Here is an 18928-nt window from a genome sequence, read left to right as displayed (position 1 = left end):
CTCCTCCTTGCTCCATCAATTCTGGTGTTTCACAAGCTCTGTCCTCAGTCACACTCTGTTCCTTGTTTACATCAATGACCTTCCTGGTAATGTTCTGTCTTAGCTAGCCATGCATGCTGATCACTCCGTACTTTACTGTACATCTGCTGATTCACTCAATACTACTCGGAATGAGGTTGGAGTTTCGCGAGACAATGATTTGGAGAATGTGTTGAAGTGGGGCCATGACTGGCTGGTAACCTTCAATGCAACTAAAACTAAATTGTTGTCCATGTCTCACACCATAAACAGGTCTTTCCCTTCTGTGCATATGGGGCCTCATCCTTCAGAGAATAATCTAAGCTTCAGCTTCTTGGTCTGGATATCTCCTCTAACCTCCGCTGGGATACGTACATTTCTGGTATTGCTAAGAGTGCTTACAAGCAAGTTGGTTGTTTTTATTGAGTGCAGAGGTATTTACTTCCTGATTCTGTTTTGTACCTGTCTAAGACAACTATATGTCCCCTCATGGAGTACTGTTTGCCACATTTGGGCTGAAGCACCAGCCTGCCACTATCTTTACTTGATAGGCTCCAGAAATACATTGTTAACCTGGTTGGTGCGAAGATGGGTTCAATTCTTCAACCGCTCTCTCACTCTAAATCAGTTTCCACTTATTTTGTTTCACAGATATTTTCATGGCAAATGTTCTGCTGGACTTTCTAACTTGGTTCCTCCTGTACGAGTGTATGGACGCAAGACTCGGCTTGCCATCTCTGCATACCCATGCACTGAAGCTAATTCAAAGTGCAGAACGAAAAGCTGTGCAGATAGCTTTATCCATCGTGCTGTCTCGCTTTGGAATTCACTGCCTGTAACGTGCTTCCCATTATCCTATGATCTAACCAGCTTGAAGAGGATTGTCAATTCGTACTTCTTACATCTTTGAGGTTATGCCACATTTCACCTAACTTCTGCTACTTTCTGTGTATTTGATGTTTTCTTGTTATTATTCTCTTATAGTACAGCGGATAAGCTCTCATATTTTAACAAATTGTGCATTTTATGAGAAAAGCATGAAATTTCTAGCATAGTTAGGTCATACCATAATGTTCATTTTCGGATGTGGAGGGAAGTCAGATTTGACCTCTGTGGGGACAGTGAGAGGTCAAATCCAAGATGGCCGCTAGTCACCCGGGTCTAATGTTCAAACGTCCTTAATTTTGGAACCAGACTGCGCAGAAAAACATTTATGGTGTCATTTCCAACTAAATTGGGGATGCCCATTCATTTGGTGATACCTTTGATGATGTCAGAATTCAAGAAAATGAATTTAGGTCTAGGTCAAGGTCAAGGTAAACATTTATCAAAAAATAAGCAATCAGTTGAAATTTGCAAATGAATACCAAGTGGTGTCATTGTGGCGAATTTAGTTATTTAGCCCCTCAGAGGGTGTGCTTGAGGCAGATGTGTGTTTGCAATATACATCTCCACAATACTCGCACTGTCAAGGATGTCTTGAGAAAGAGTGTTTGCACCATACATCTCTGCTCAACTTGAGAAAAGCAGCCGCATCGACATTGTCTGGGATGTATACCTACCGGCCAGCCTCAAAGCCTCAACAACACAGAAGAGGGGAAAGGGCACCAGGAAAAGAGTGGCTCCTTCTACTGTGATGCCAAAGAAGTGGAAGGACTTCCTTCGATGCGATGATAACAAAACCGAATTGTTTGCTTTCCTGTTACGCGTAGTTGTTCATCTTCCTCTAGCAGAAGGCAAGGAACTGTATGCAACACATGGAAGTGGAGTCCTTTGCGCTCCGGCTGAGTCATACTTGGCCTGCCTTGCCCCATGTTCGCAGGAGGAGGCCGACACCCGTCTACTTCTGCATGTGGCAGATGCTGTGCAAAAGGGGTGTAAGAAGGTGACCATATGTACCGTTGATACTGATGTGGTAGTACTGGCTGTAGCTTCATTCAGCAAGACAGCTCCTTATGAGCTGTGGGTTGCCTTTGGTGTCGGGTCAAGCTTTTGTTACATAGCTGTTCACGAAATGGTTGCCACAATGAATCCAACACACTGTCTGACTCTCCCAGTCCTTCACGCTTTCACCGGGTGTGACACTGTATCTGCATTCGCTGGCAGAGGAAAGAAGACTGCCTGGGAAACTTGGAAGTCTTTCCGAGAGGTGAATGATGCTTTCAATGAACTCCTATGCATGCCAAGTGAGGTCAGTGAAGGATCAATGTTACTGCTAGAGCGATTTGTGGTGCTAATGTACGACCGAACCAGTGAGAGCACGGAAGTGAATCATGCCAGGAAACATCTCTTCACACAGAAGTCTAGAACTCTGGAGAACATTCCTCCAACCCAGGTAGCACTGAAACAGCACATCAAGCACACTTGCTACCAGGCCAACTGTTGAAACCAGGCATTGGTCCTGGATCCAGAGATGCCAGAGCCATCTGACTGGGGCTGGACAAAGGAAACAACTGAGTGGCAGCCGCTTTGGACCACTCTCCCCGAAGCCTCAAAATCGTGCCATGGATTGATCCGCTGTGGCTGTGAGAAAGGATGCACTGGACGGTGAAAGTGTGCCAAAGCTGCACTCAAGTGCACTGCACTGTGCTTCTGTTCTGGAGGCTGTTAGATTTTGATCACTACCATTACCATCATCACCATTGCTATTAATAAAGTATTAAATAGACTAGCAGCATGGAACTATTCTGTTCATTTTTTTGTATTATTATCCCTATAGTGTCAAAATCGAAGTGAAGTTTCGCTATATTGCATAGGTCCAATCCATTTTCTTTACCAAAAGAATGTCCAAAATTTTTTAACGTAATTTGACATTGACCTTGATCGAAATGCATTTCCTTGGCTCCTGGTGATCCCAAAAAGTATCATCAAACGAATGGCCATTCCAAACTTAGTTGAAAATGACACCTTAAATGTTTTTTTTACACTGTTTAGTTCCAAAATTAAACGCGTTTGAACATTAGACGCGGTGGACTAGCGGCCATCTTGGATTTGACCTCAGGTTCCTCAGAGGTCAAATCTGACTTCCCTCCACATCTGAAAATAAACCTTATGGTATTCACCAACTATGTCAGAAAATTCATGCTTTTCTCATCAAACGCACAGTTATTGTGCTTATCCACTGTACTATTATCTTTCTATTACCCTCAACGAATGAGAGGGTATTGCATTTGTGTCTGTTTATCTGTCTGTCTGTTTGCGACTTGCAAAATCAAAGATTTTTCAAGTATATTGATTGGTCAGTCGATTTTGATATTCTGTCTGTCTGTCAGTCTGTCTGCCTGTGTGTGTGTGTGTGTGTGTGTGTGTGTGTGTGTGTGTGTGTGTGTGTGTGTGTGTGTGTGTGTGTGTGTGTGTGTGTGTGTGTGTGTGTCTGTGTGTGTGTGTGTGTGTGTGTGTGTGTGTGTGTGTGTGTGTGTGTGTGTGTGTGTGTGTCTGTCTATCGCCTACAGGTCACAATTTTAAACTGATCTTCACGAAACTACACCACATAATAGTTTGTCATGAGAAATAAGTCTATTGTTTTTGAGGTTAAAAGGTCAAAAGGTCAACATCGGCCAAAGGTCAGCAAATTGGGTGATTTTTCTAAAATCCTCAATTTTCATCTGATGCACTAGAAATTTGAAGAGGATTTATATTTCAGGTCACTGAATTCAACCAATGAATTGTTGTTGAGGTCAACATAGACCAAAAGGTCAACATAGGCTGAATTTCTAAAATTGTCAATTTTCATCTGATTGACTTGAAATTTGAAGAGGATTCATATTTCAGTTCAATGAATTTGACTCACCAATTATTTTTGAGGTCAACATAGACCAAAAGGTCAACATAGGCCAAAGGTCAACAACTAAGGTGGTATTTCTAAAATCCTCAATTTTCATCTGATTTACTTGACATGTGAAGAGGATTTGCATATCAGGTCACTGAATTCAACCACCAATTACATTGGAGGTCCACAAAGACCAAAAGCTCAACATGGGCCCAATGTCAACAACGAATGTGATATTTCCAAAATCGTCAAATTTCATGCCATTCACTTGAAATTTGAAGAGGATTTTCATGTTAGGTCACTGAATTCAACCAGCAAATTATTTTTGAGGTCAACATCAGCCAAAAGGTCAACATAGGCCGAATTTCGAAAATTGTCAATTTTCATCCAATTGAGTTGAAGTTTGAAGATTCCTTTTTCAGGCCACTGAATTCAACCAGCCAATTATTTTTAAGGTTAACGTGGGCTAAAAGGTCAACATAGGCCCAAGATCAACAACTAAGGGGGTATTTCTAAAATCCTCAATTTTTATTTGATTCACTAGAAATTTGAGGATTTATATTTCAGGTCACCGAATTCAACTACCAATTACTTTTGAGGTTCACATAGACCAAAAGTTCAACATAAGTCAAATGTCAACAACTAATTATATGGTGTTTCTAAAATTCTTAATTTTCTTCAAATTGACTTAAAATTTGAAGAGGATATATGTTTCAGGTCACTGAATTGAAGCACCAATTATTTTTGGAGGTCCACATAGACCAAAAGGTCAACATAGGCCGAATTTATAAAATCCTCAATTTTCATCCCATTCACTTGAAATTTAAAGAGGAATATATTTCATGTCAATGAATTCAACCAGTGAATTGTTGGTGAGATCAACATAGATCAAAAGGTCAACATAGGCCCAAGATCAACAACTAAGGAGGTATTTCTAAAATCCTCAATTTTCATCCCATTGACTTGCAATTTGAAGAGGATTTGCATATCAGGTCACTGAATTCAACCACCAATTACTTTTGAGGTTCACATAGACCAAAAGTTCAACATAGGCCCAAGGTCAACAAGGAAGGTGGTATTTCTAAAATTGTCAAATTTCATCCCATAGACTTGAAATTTGAAGAGGATTTTCATGTTAGGTCACTGAACTCAACCACCAATTAATTATTTTTGAGGTGAATTTTGTTTTTCAGATTTTGAATTTGTTTCAAATTTGTTTCTTGAAAAATCGAAGATTTTTTTCAAGTATATTGGTCAGTCAATTTTGATATTCTGTTGGGTAGTCAATCTAGTCTACCCTTATTATCAGTATTTCCGTCGATATGTTTGTCTGTCTGTCTGTCTGTCTGTCTGTATGTATGTATGTCTGTTCGGTCCACTGCTCCATTAATACAATGGCGATTTCAATGAAACTTCGTTGGTAGGTTCATACCATGATCGAGTTGTGTGCAAATGAGAACCGTTGCTATGGACCCATCCGTTGCCTAGCAACGGACCTTTGAAATTTTCAAAAAAATCTCAAAAATTTATTTTTGCGAAAATCAAAAATCGGGCCACGAGCGACTGTGGGCAGTACATTCAGCCATATTGTCAAAAATTTCCAGCCGGATCCTATGAAAACTGTTGGAGAAGATAGACTTTGAATGAACCCTGGCCAAAAACAATTAAAAAAACCAAGTTCGTTATATCTCAGAGATTATGAGTCAGATTTACATGAAATTGGTATGGTAGATTCATGGTATGTCCTAGTTATGTGTGAGAAAGAACCGTTGCTATGGACGCTCTTGCTGGCGAGTAATGGCTGAAAAACGACTAAATTTGACTTGATCGACTACCAATGTCCGCCTACCGGCTTGTCTGTCTGTCTGTCAATTTTCTTCTGATTCACTTGGAACTTGAAGAGGAGCTGCATGTTTGATCATTGAAACCAGCAATTTTTGAGGCAAAGGTCAACTCAAGGTCAAACTTCTAAAATCTATTTTTATCTGAAAAATCGTCAATTTTCATCCGATTGAATTGAAAATTCAACAGCAATTGCATAGTGCATTACTGAATTGGGAAACCAACTATTTTTGACATCAAAAGGTCAAAGGTCAACTGGTCAAACTTCTAAAATACAAGGATACAAGGAAATCTAACACGGGTGGAGGCCATTCAGCCCATCATGCATACGTGAACACCATACTAATTTATCTACACGTGATCCAAGGAAGAAAATGCAAAAAAAGATATCGATTAATTAATCAACAACTAACGTGGTATTTCTAAAATCCTCAATTTTTTGAATCCTCAATTTTTTGAATGTAAACTTGAAAAAGAAAGTCATCAAATTTCATCTCATAAATCAGCAATTTTCATCTTATTAACCTGAAAATGAATTAGCAATTCCATAGTGCATCACTGAATTTGAAAACCAACTATTTTTGAGGTCAAAGGTCAACTCAAGGTCAAACTTCTAAAATCATCAATTTATATCTGAAAAATCATCAATTTTCATCTGATTGACCTGAGCTTTGATCAAGATTGTCAATTTTCATCAAAATGAAATGAGCAAATTGATGTATCCATGGCAACCTTTGAAAAGGGTGGTGGATTTTGCAAGTATCGTGCACTGCATTTTCTTGTTTGTTTGTTTGTCTGTTGGGTCGCCGAAATAGGTGACCCTTATTGTCAGTAATTTTGTCTGTTTGTTTGGATGTTTGTTTGGATGTTTGTTCGTTTGTCATCAGCATAATTGGTAGTAAACGTGGGCGGATTGTGACCAAACTCGGGTGGTAGGTACATCTTATGACCTAATGCTTTGGAAATTGTGATGGTTGCTAGGGATGCTTTGGTTCCCTCGCAACAACCGAAAAACCTTCAAAATCGGTACCGTTCACGCGAAATCAATTCCGAAAGCCATTAATTCATGTAGGGTTATGAAATTTGGCATGAATGATCAACAGGTGATGCTCTATCAAATATATTCCAGTTTTTGTGATATATGGAATACTTTACCCACAGCGCCCCCTACAATTAGGGTATGCGCGAAAATTGGTGAACATTGAAGGCCCCCTAGCGACCAGGTGAGTGCATCGATATGAATGAAACTTTGCAGGTTCATGGTACTCAATGAGTACTACAACTTTGCCTCAGGACATATTGACCGATTTCGCTTAGGTCAGGGGTCAAAGGTCAATTAGTGCAAAAATCGATAATATGCGAGAGCTGGAGGTGCCTTCGCGCCAAATGCTACTCCTAGGGTTATGGTCAGATGGTCATGAAAATTCACACTAATCGTCTGGAATACATTGTGCATAAATGATCAAGCCGGAATTTCGATTTAGATCTTTGTTCACCCACAGCACCCCCTCAAACTTTGGGGATTTCCGATTTCAAACCGCATTTTCGGTACTTTTCATTCAAATGGATACCGAGTAGTTATCAGTAGATGGAACTGGATGAGATTCGATATGCATAATCTTTAGGTGATTCCCTATCTGCTAAATGACATCCATTTTGCTCGATATCTTATAGTTTCCAAATAGCAACCCTCTCAACTTGGGTGTCCGAGGGCCATGAGCATTCCTACTGAAACTTCAAAGTACACTAGCTCCAAGACAATTGAACTGAATCGAATGAAACTTTACATGCTTATAGACCGTAATGAGTACTACAACTTTTCTTGTTTGCATAATGACCTATCTCGATTAGTTCAGGGGTCAAAGGTCAATAAGTGCATTTTTCGGTCAAAATGTCTATTCAAGTCCCCCTACCAGCAAAACGGCTCAACTGATCCAAACAATTTTTTTGCACGTGAATACTACTCCCTGATGAGTAGTACAAGTTTGCTCATTTGCATAATGACCTATCTCCACTAGGTCAGCGGTCAAAGTGTCACAATACTAACAGTCCTGCTCGGCGACCCATCGCCGCCTACCGGCTTGTCTGTCTGTCTGTCTGTCAATCGCCTACAGGTCACAATGTCAAACCAATCTTCACAAAATTTCACTAAGTCATAGAAGTAGTCTCAACTGAGAAGCCTATGGATTCAGGTCAAAGGTCATCTTGAGGTCTACTTTTTAAAATCGTCATTTTTCATCTAATTGACTTGAAATTTGAACAGGATTTGCATATTGCTTCACTGAATTGGGAAATCAACTATTTTTGAGATTAAAAGGTCAAAGGTCAACTTGGTCAAACTTCTAAAATCATCAATTTTCAATTGAAAAATCATCAATTTACATCCTATTAACTTGAAAGTTGAACAGGATCTGCATAGTCTGATTGGAAAAGCAACTATTTTTTGTCTCATTCTGACATAGAAAAGTTGATTTGAAAGTTGAATAGGACATCACTTAATTGGGAAAGCAACAATTTTTGAGGTCAAACAGTCAAAGGTGAACTCAAGGTCAAACTTCTAAAATCATCAAATATCATCTGAAAATCGTCAATTTTCATCTGATTAACCTGAAAATTAAGTTGCAATTGCACAGTGCATCACTGAATTTGGAAACCAAGTATTTTGAGGTGAAAAGGTCAAAGGTCAAAGGTCAAGTCAAGGTTAAACTTCTAAAGTCATCAATTTCAATCTGAAAAAAATAATCAATTTTCATCCGATTGACCTGAGCTTTGATTATGATTTTCAATTTTAATCTTAATGCAATGGTCAATTTGATGTATCCATGGAAACTTTTGGAGAGGGGGGGTGGATTTTGCAAGTATCGTGCTCTGCACCATCATCTTTTTCTTGATTGTTTGTTTGTTTGTCGGCAGAGGACTTTACTGTGCAGCCATTTGTCGGAATGAGACAAAATTTTTGCCATCGAGCAACTAAACTGCTTATATAGAATGTTTTGTTGATAATTATGATGTCATAGGTCACGTGGTGTGGCAGCCACATTGGAAAAACAGAAAAACATTGGACCTCTGTATCTTTGAAACCGCACCAAGGAAAAAATTGAAACTTGGCACATGGCACCTACTCCTCATGGGGAATGCGTGATTTTTATGACGTCATAGGTGCCTTCATTATGACATCATAATTGCATATGTATAACGCTACATCTGATCAGTATGAAAAATTTTGAGGGTCATCTCGGGATAAAATGCTCCACAGGAAAAAAAAATTGATGATGTCAGTCATGTGATTCGGCAGCCACATTGTTAAAAAAAATAAAATAAACCTTCAAAAATCTTCTTCTCTGTAGTGGCTGAACAGATCGAGGTGAAACTTTACACATGTAACCGCCTCTACATGAGGCATGAAGAAAAGGTTCACACATTTTTTTTTTTTTTTTTTATGATGTTATAGGTCACATGGTTTGGCATCCATATTGGATTTACCTGAAAAACCTATTTAAAAAATCTTCTTCAGAGTACAGGAAGGGCAAGCAGAAGGAAATTCAAGTGAAATGTGATCGTTGTGGAATGAAAAAAAACGTTTTTTGTCTGTTTTTTTTAAAAGTGAGGAACAGAAATAGGATGACATTGAGGAGGTAGAATGCGCAATATTTTGGAAGAAAGAAGCAAAACGAGGAACATGGCAACAAAAGGGACACAAAAACACGATCCAAGGAGTAGGCCTTGAACAACATGAAAACGAATTTGACAAATACAGCACAACAAGGTACGATTTAACACGGAAAATTGGACGGGAATTTACAAACAGCAACATTGGAACGAAGATATAACAGAAAAACATGACAAATTTCCTTCGGAAAACAGCTTTAATGAGGTGGAAGCGGCAGCTGCAGATACGGCCATTAAGTGGAAAAATCATTGAACTGGAAGGATTAATTCATTATTCATTCAATCACAGGCTTCTTACATCCACCTGTTGTCCTCTGCATGTTGCTTTCCTTCCTTCAATCCAGTTACCTTCCTGCTCTTCCATGAGCCTAGATGTTGTAACCAAAATAAAACAGAAAATAAATCTATATTAATGAACACTATGCTGTGATATGTGAAACCATGTTGTCCTCGGATGCACCATGTAGTACTATTCTGAATTTCGCTGTGCCATACCGTGCCACATTTACCTGTTGTGCTGTTTTATGCTTTAACATGCAGTACTGTATATATATATATATTACGAGTGGGGTATGCTTACACATTGTAAGCAATAATGAACTACACTTCGTACATTAGGTTCATAATAAATAGAAGCTTTATGATTATAGGCAAGCATCACGAACCTCCTGCTAGATGAGCTCAACATGGCTGCACTAATTTTCGGATATTTTCATATACGGATGCTTTCCGATGGTTCTGTGATTTTTCCCAGTGTATCAGCTTTGATGTCCATTCAGCACGCTTTCTTGGCAAGTGTTTCCTGTGTGGTTTGCCATTACATTCCCAGCAGTATTTGGGACAGGAATTTGTAACTTGTGCAGGGTAACTCGTGCAGCTCACCTATGCCTTGCGAAGAACACCATGGGATGTTTGGTGTGCACCAACTCATGCTGGCAGATGACATGCCCAGTTTAATGTCCATCCAAGGGACGGCACCTCCATTGATGAATCACCCTGCCTGTGAAACACCTGGTTGACAGTTTATAGCTCGGTTAGGATTCGAATTTTGGAAGTGAGTTTGCATACATCCAGGCCATCCTGCCAGCCTTACCTGTGATATCGTGTACATCACATATTTAGTGCACTGTACTCTGTTTAAAATAGGCCACCCTGTATTATCCTATACTGTCGTCTACACTTGTATCTACACCGAAACACATTCACGCATGGAAAACAAACCCAAAATAAATCCGATATAGAAATATGTGAAGGTTCAACTGAAATGGTAATCAATCACATTGTGTAGAATAATTACGTTAAACTAACTTTATGTTAAAACTTCACAGCTGAAATTGAAATTTGTAAATGGGTAGAATGCGGTATGGAGGGAGGGAGGCAGAGGATGTTATAAGGTTATAAGGGAAAGGAAGGGTGGGGAGTGCATTGAGTGTGTGTTTGGAATACAAATGCATATGCATACCTTGGAGTGTTCTGTCCGCAAGTACGTTCATGCAAATCAAAGACAAATGATAATTTGGAAAACAGCTATGACAAAAAGGACATTTTAAATTCGTGCAACTTTACTTTATCTCTACACATCTGAAGCACTCACTGGATTGCGATGCTTTCCCCTTTTTCTCCTGATGAGTGGAATCAAATCATGCTTGTCAGGAGCTCAATTGAGTAATGCTCTCCCCGACAGGCTGGCGCCCCAGGATCACATCTCTCTCTGTCGGATTCTGTGGAATCTAAAGCTCTCAACATTATTAGAATCTCCTGTGATGATGCCGAAGAACAAGATCTGTTGCTTTCGTATCACAGGCAAGTCAGTGGTCTCTGTTTTTTACCTCCCTCTTCTGTCATAATTTTGCTCCCTCTGCTCTCTCAATTCCTCTGATCCTGCCCAACAATTCCAGGAGGAACGCATTATTCCAGTAACTCTTTCCTCGTTAAACTTACAAAATCCAGGCTGACTGCACATCTTCAATCCTTTGCTCCTTGCTTCTCCCATCTAAGGGAGATTCTTTCCCATTCTTCCCCTCAGGGCTTCAAGAAGCAGGCAGTGCACTGCATCTCTGTGATCCCACACCCTGACCCATGATCGATATCCCCATTAACCCTCTGTAACCTAACCCTCTTACTTGCTGGTCTCGATCTCGGTCGGTCGGTCTCTGTCGATCTCTGTCGGTCTCTGTCGGTCTGTCTCTGTCTCTCTTTTCCTTTTTATTTGTTTTCCCCTTGCTGGATGTGCCCAATTTTTCCCCTGCTAATCCAGTGTCAATTTATGTCGCTCTTCCATGAGCCTTGCTCTGGTAGAGGAAAAATACAATTATTGGAGAGACAAGCCTGAAGACGACAATGGTTCACGGCATTTGACGATGTAGATTGTTTCAGAAGTCAAGGATGAGACAATGTGATAATGTTTGACCAAGTTATAAAAATGATCAACATGATGTGGTACGAGTGACAGGTAATTAGCTGCAAAATGTCGAAAACACAGTTTCGTTCAACAACTTTCAAAATTTGACCTTTGCATAACCTTTATAGGTCACAAAACAATGTTGTGGACATTAAAATAAGGAAACAGGATACGTGCTATAGCTTATTGGAGTGGGTTTGTGGAAGAAGGTCGAAAACCCGGTTCGATTCCCACAACTTTGAAAATTTGACCTTTGTGGCCGTTAAAGGTCAAAGGTCAAGGATTATGACCTTTTGTGCAAAACTTCCTCTGGAACATTCCAGCAACAATATAACATCATATAGGCTATATGGCATTTCGCACTCCTCGGATTATCCATACTTTGATGAAATCAGCGTAAAAACAAACTTGAAGGGGGCGCCACTGGCAAGGTGTTCGAGATAGAGCAAAATGGTTTCAAGACTTTAGGTGGGGAATGACCTCAAGATTATGCATAAAAAATATTGTCATCCTAGCTGTCAAAGTTTGGGTGGTCGTCTGATTTTTATGTCAAAATTCACAATTTTCTAAGTTTTTGACCTTATGACCTTGACCTTGGGATGAAAATGAAAAATCTGACAACGACCACTTTTAGATAATTCATTTTGCTATTCAAATACCGAAGAACCCATTCCATTCAGTGAATTCCCGAGAGGGGGATAGATTTTGAATCCGACTACACCTAAAAATGGCTATTTTGGGGCGTGGCTCCGCCCACAACGTGCGTAGCATGCCCTCATCCAGGAAAACACAACTAGACATTGATATCGAACACATAATCAAGTTTCATCAAGATCGGATCAAAGTCCACGGAGTTATGCTCTGGACAGACAGACACACAGACAAGCCGGTAGGCAGACATGGGTAGTCGATCAAGTCGAATTTAGTCGTTTTTCAGCCGTTACTAGCCAACAAAAGCATCCATAGCAACAGTTCTTTCTCACACATAACTAGGACATACCATGAACCTACCATACCAGTTTCATGTATATCTGACTCATAGTCTCTGAGATATAACGAACTTCGTATTTTTATTGTTTTCGACCAGGGTTCATTCAAAGTCTATCTTCTCCGACAGTTTTCATCGGATCTGGCTGGAAATTTTTTGACAATATGACTGAATGTACTGCTCACAGTCGCTCGTGGCCCGATTTTTGATTTTCAAAAAAATAATTTTTTTATGATTTTTCTAAAATTTCAAAGTCCCGTTGCTCAGCAACGGTGGTGACCATAGCAACAGTTCTTATTTGCACACAACTAGGTCATGGTATGAACCTACCAACCAAGTTTCATCGAAATCGCCATTGTATTAACGGAGCACTGGACCGAACAGAGGGACAGACAAACATATCGACGGAAATACTGATAATAAGGGTAGACTAGATCGACTACCCAACATAACGAATAGAGTGGTCACTCTGGCTGGCGCTCGTGAACCAAAAAGCTTCTTCAAGTGTTGGAAGCAATATTTTCATGTGCTCTCTTTATTCTCAGCCTGGGATTAGGTTTTCACCTGCTAAGTGAGGCCTGAGCAATCCCGGCTTCCCTGTTACAATATTTTACAAGGAGCGTACATGTCTGTAAGCTCGCATGTCATTGAATATTTTCTTTAAATGTCCAATATTAAATAATTTGCAATTTCCAATCATTTTGTTTGACAGTAAAAGATGTCACAAAAATGTGTCCCCTCCCAAGATATGCCCTGGTCTGGATCCACCGCGAAATATCAAATCGCCTCCGAAGACACGAAACTATTCAACTGACCTGGAGGCTTGAACCGAATCAAATTTGGTTCAAGGTACTTATAGTGGTCAGTTTTAGGTGAGGATTGAATGAAAGTTTTAATTTTTTTAATTACTACATTCTAATTTCTTTCGTTCTAACTCTTTTTTTTCCAACAAACCCCTGCAAAGTGGCCGTTCATCGCCATCTGCCGTCGAATCAGAAGTTGCAGTGTGACCCTTTCAAGATGGGTCGAAAAGCTGCAGCAAATCGAGTGCTTTGGTCAATTAAAAATTGCATAAAAGACGTGGGAAGAATAAACAAGTTGAGCGAACCCTGCCGGTTCAACTTCAGTGACATCTTTCGCGTGCGGGTCGGACTCCTGCTCGTAAACAGACAATTCGATTTTCCATCTCCTTCGGTCCCAAAACGGCGCAAATTGAAGGCTTATGGGCTAGGAATGGCGTCACACAAGCGAAAAAAAAAGTTTCTTGGGAATAGCAGACGCAATTAAAAATGCACGATGCTTCTCTTTCAGAAATTGTCCACAACTGTGTATTTATATTCTCCGTCTGCGTTAAGGCTCCGGACGTTAAACATCCCACGGTATCTCTCAAAATAGGGCATTAGGGTGCCTGGACCGTGGAGTCACATTCCCTGCCTGTAGACGTTTAGTTATAAAAGTTGACGGTAAGAATGGGAAGATAAGTAAAAATAGATACATTAAGCACATCATGAGCCGAATGGCCTTGTATAGGTGGAATACAATCTACCCTGTGTTGTGCCAACATTTATGTGCAAGCCTTCCTGATGCAGAGGATGTTGCAGAGGTGGATAAATTACTTGTGAGAAGTCTTTTCTGAGTTCGGTTCCAGATTCCACTCTCAACTGTCAGATTGGTGGTTGCACTCGCAAAGCCAAAGGCAGGCCATTGCATCTCAAAGTGTACCAACCTTCGGATGAACGCAAAGCTGGTTGTCCAATTTGCTAGCATTCGGCAGTGGACGTTAAAGATCCCATGGTGTCGATGGCAAAGACTTGACATTTTGCAAATGGAACCCTGGACAAATTCCTGCCCTGACTCTGAGAAGGCAAAGGCAAACAACCCACTGTAATCCTTTCCGTGGAAGAGAGGAGAGAGGACAATCAAAGCAGATTCCTGGGCAAGAAATACATTGGAAGATTTACCATTTCCCATGGAAGTCCAGATTGCTGTTGGTACTTTGCCAGGATGCTAGTACACAATGGTCTACTATTCTTGAAAGGTATCGGTGCGTGTTCTAGGTTAGATTTCCCCACTGATGTCTAAAGGGAATTATTCATGTGCCGGGCTATGCATCTCTGAGTTAGCCGTTATTCTTTTGCTATCGTTATTTTAAAACAAACATCTCCCCACCTTCATCTCCACGGCGCCGCCATTTGGTCACCAGCAACGGCATCCACGAGCGAAGTCGAAAGCGGGTGATTTCTACCACGTCCGCGTTCCACGGCAGAATCGGATCAGAATGACAAAAGGGGCAGAGGCCGGGGGCGGGGGGGGAGTGAAAGGTCGGAGGTGAAAGACCAAACACCACCCCCCCCCCCAACCCGATAAAAGGATGAACCGAGACGCCGAGCAGTTCAGTTGAGTTGGGAGCCAGTTGAGGACGGAGCTCTGGAGTTGAGGACGGAGCTGAGTGGAGTTTGGAGCCTGGGGTCCAGCCGGGCCTGCGGTGCCGTGCGGGGTTGTGGGTCGGTGGAGGCAGCCGGAGAGAGGTCGCTAGCCAGGGACATAACGGTCCGAGGTGATTGGGCCCCACGACGGTCCGAGCGACGCGGAGGAGTGCGCGGGCTCTTAAGAGAGCATCAACTCTAAAAGAGCAAGGCCCGTTTGCTCCTCTGAGGCGTCGTCAGTCAGGCCCGATTGACTAGGCCGCACGGCAAGGCCTGACCCGAACGGGCCGCTGTTACACCAGCTGCCGTGTTGACGACGAGACATCAAGGGTCGCCCCAGCGAGTCACCACGAGGGTGGCAGGTAACCTGCACGGTCTCGCAGAGCTCCTGCGCTCTTCACAGCTCCACGAAACATTAAAGGCCTACGGGCCCTGTTTTCTTTTCTTTCCTGGGGTTTTGCATGGAAGTCTGTGGCACCTTGTCCAATAAGTAGAATTGTGAAGTGCATGTACGTAGTAAAAAAATTTTTGACACATTTCCCTGACAATATCTGCTGCTCTTCCTCCGCTCCAATCGGTTCTTCTGACCACGTCCTTGTCAAAGTGGACATCTCTCTGGCTATTATCAGAGAACCACCTCACCACCGTCGAGTCTGGCATTTCACTCAAGCCGACTGGCAAGGTCTCCGAGCAGCCATCAAACTTATAGACTGGTCTCCCATCACTACTTTCTCCAACATCAACTCATCCTGGGAATTCTTTCAAAGAAACTTGTTCTCCCTCATGCACAGATTTATCCCCTCTCGTCTTCAGTTGTCCTACTCTTCCTCCCGCCCTTGGTTCACTGAAGCTTGTGGCGAGGCAGTCGTCCTGAAACAACTTGCTTTTGCCTCATGGAAAGCAAACCCAACTGAGGGCAATCTCAGTTCCTTCCACAAAGCTCGGAACAAGTGTGTATCTACCCTCAGGAGAGCCAGAAAACAACATCTTTCTCATCTCAAGTCTGAACTCTCAAACCTCTCTCCCTCCTCAAAATCCTGGTGGCATCTAATCATATCTGTTTCTGGTGTATGTTCCCCCTCCATCCCCTCCCTTACCTCAAATGGCAGCACTGCTGATACCGCACGTGAAAAAGCTGAATGCCTAAACTCGGTGTTTGCAGCTAAATCTTGTGTCCAAAACCCATCACTTTCTCTACCCACCTTACCCAGTCGCACCCAACTGTCCCTGGACTCTGTGTCCTTTTCTTCTGACAAAGTGGAGAGCTTGCTGTCAAACCTTGACTCAGATTAACCGGTCCAGACGGCATCAGCCCACGTGTCCTCAAAGCCTGCTCTTCTGCTCTTGCTCACACTCTCTCTGTTCTATTCACCCTCTAATTTGCTCAAGGCCATCTGCCATCTGCTTGGAAATCAGCAAACATCACTGCCCTGCATAAAAAGGTGCAAAAACCAGATCCCTGCAACTACAGACCAATTAGCCTTCTCCCAATCATCAGCAAGGTTATGGAATCCATCATCGCTTCAGACATCAAATCCTTCCTCTTCTCCAATGGCTTGATTTCCGATCATCAATTTGGTTTCAGATCAGGTCACTCTGCCCTGGATATGCTGCTTCTGCTCTCCCAACAATGGATGGAAGCCCTCAATGCCAGACAGGAAATCCGAGCCGTATCCCTGGACATATCACGTGCTTTTGACACAGTCTGGCACCCTGCCCTGCTCACCAAACTCTCTTCATATGGTATCCAAGGCCATCTCCACTCATGGCTCGCAGACTTCCTCTCCTGTCGCAGTCACCTTGTGGCCTTAAATGGAGTTCTCTCATCCCCTCTTCCTGTCCAGGCTGGAGTTCCTCAAGGTCGCGTTCTGAGCCCTGTTCTTTTTCTGGTTTTCATCAATGATCTCTCCGACTCTCTGGAAAATCCTCTATATCTCTTTGCTGATGACTCCACCCTCTGCCGTACCATCAGTCATCCCTCAGACCGGCAAGCAGCAGCTTCTTCGCTCACTGCTGATCTGGATAAAATCACAAACTGGTCCAACACGTGGAACATGTCGTTCAATCCGGACAAATCTCACACTCTCACTATGTCTCTTTGAAAGGACCGTTTAGAACCCCCCCCCCATCCACTTTCTCAACAATCCTCTGGAAGAAGTCCTTTCTTTCAAGCTTCTGGGTCTCACTATCTGCCATGACCTTTCCTGGGAAAGCCACATTTCAAACCTCGCCTCCAAAGCCAGTCGCCGACTGGGAATCCTCCATCGTGCAAGGTCCTTCCTCGGCCCATCTGAGCTCCTGACCACTTACAAAGCTTTTGTCCGAAGCCTGATGGAGTACTGCTCTCCACTCTGGGCTGGTGCTCCTGCCTCCCACCTTTCTCGGCTTCACGCTGTAGAAACCAAGGCATTTCGGATCATTGGCATCTCCCGCAATGAGGCTGAGTCTTTGGGCCGCTCACTCAATCACCGCAGGTTGGTCGGTGGTCTTTCTGTCTTCTTCTGTCTCCTCTCCAGCCTCTCCCCCCCCCCTCCCTGCTCTCTCTGCGATTTGTCCCCACCACATTTCGAGGTCCGCCAACAACCGCCTTCTGGTAAAACTACCAAAATCACGAATCACTGCTCACCTTCACTCTTTCATTCCTCTTTTTCCCCGCCTTTGGAATAAACTCCCTCACTCTATTCATTCCCATTCTTCCCTCCAGGCCTTCAAAACAGCTGTTCACCACCACCTCTTATCATTCCCCATCCAAATCCTCGATCTTTTCTACCCCCGATAATCCACCCAAGCCCACCTCCTTCAAATTCCCTGGTTTCCTTCCTGAAAGTCCTTGTAATGTCCATCTTCTATTCCCCATGTTCCCTGTCCCATCCCTCTCCCTTCCACAGATCTCCAAATGTCTCTGTTCCCCACTATTTTGTCCTTCCCACTCCCTCCCCTCCTGTCTCATGCCGCCGTTGATGTGCGTTGTGTGTTAGCTCTCATACGAGCCTCGACAAGGTATACAAAAAATAAATAAAAAAGAGACAACGGCTGTAGGTCTTTTTGCTTGTGTCCTGTCCCTTACCCCCATTGCATTCATTGCTTGCATATGTGCATTACAAATAATTGTCATTGTTTGCATATTCACCTGCTCATTGCGTCCCTTCCTCCATCGAGCTGCCGTAATTGCGTTCGGAATAATAGCTGGTTTTTAATAGCCGATAAGATAATCGGATCCAAAGGGGCTTGGCGATAATACACCGATTGGCATTCGCAAATGGAGCGATCTGCTTAAGCGGCTCGTTTCCGAGCAAGTTCCGTTGAGGTGCAACCTCTCGGTAGTCTGTCTGCGCAAATAATTAGGTAAATCGACAATTCGGCGATAGGACCCTGTAGCGTGCGGGCAGCGCATTGACAAGGTTGTGGTGTGCTTAAAAGAACACCCGGAGCTGGATTTCGGCGTTGATCCGAAAGCTACGACTGGATTGCCGTCCGGTGGGCACGCTGCCGCAATTAGCTAAAAGCAGTCGTCCACATGCCGAATGGGTGGAAACCACAACAATATATATGTATATATATATATATATATATATATATATATATATATATATATATATATATATATATATATATATATATATATATATATATATATATATATATATATATGTATATATACAGGGTGAGGCATTTATATCTGACGTTTTTTTATATTTATAACTTTTTTTGTTTCTAAACCAAATAAAATATAATTTCTACACAACATTGGCACATAATGTAAGCTTTTAAAATCAATTTTGATTCTTTATTTCTTAAAAATGACATCAGACAAA

The 18928-nt window shown here is 42.1% G+C and overlaps 1 protein-coding gene across 1 annotated transcript in view; it reads right to left on the bottom strand.

The window, feature by feature from the left end:
- The window catches only part of LOC147032850 (uncharacterized), a 63174-nt gene extending 49613 nt beyond the window's left edge, over window positions 1–13561 (bottom strand). The window contains exons 1-2 of the mRNA XM_085870785.1: window positions 10893–13561; window positions 10181–10309 (exon numbers count right to left, since the gene is read on the bottom strand). The gene's annotated coding sequence lies outside the window, so the exon portion shown is untranslated. The remainder of the gene's footprint in view (window positions 1–10180; window positions 10310–10892) is intronic.
- Between the last annotated feature and the right edge of the window lie 5367 nt (window positions 13562–18928).

This window comes from Eptatretus burgeri, chromosome 2, assembly GCF_056783735.1.
Source record: "Eptatretus burgeri isolate ZD-2024b chromosome 2, Ebu_testis_v1, whole genome shotgun sequence".
In the NCBI taxonomy this organism is placed as follows: Eukaryota; Metazoa; Chordata; class Myxini; order Myxiniformes; family Myxinidae; genus Eptatretus; species Eptatretus burgeri.
This window is presented reverse-complemented; position numbering and strand designations above follow the sequence as displayed.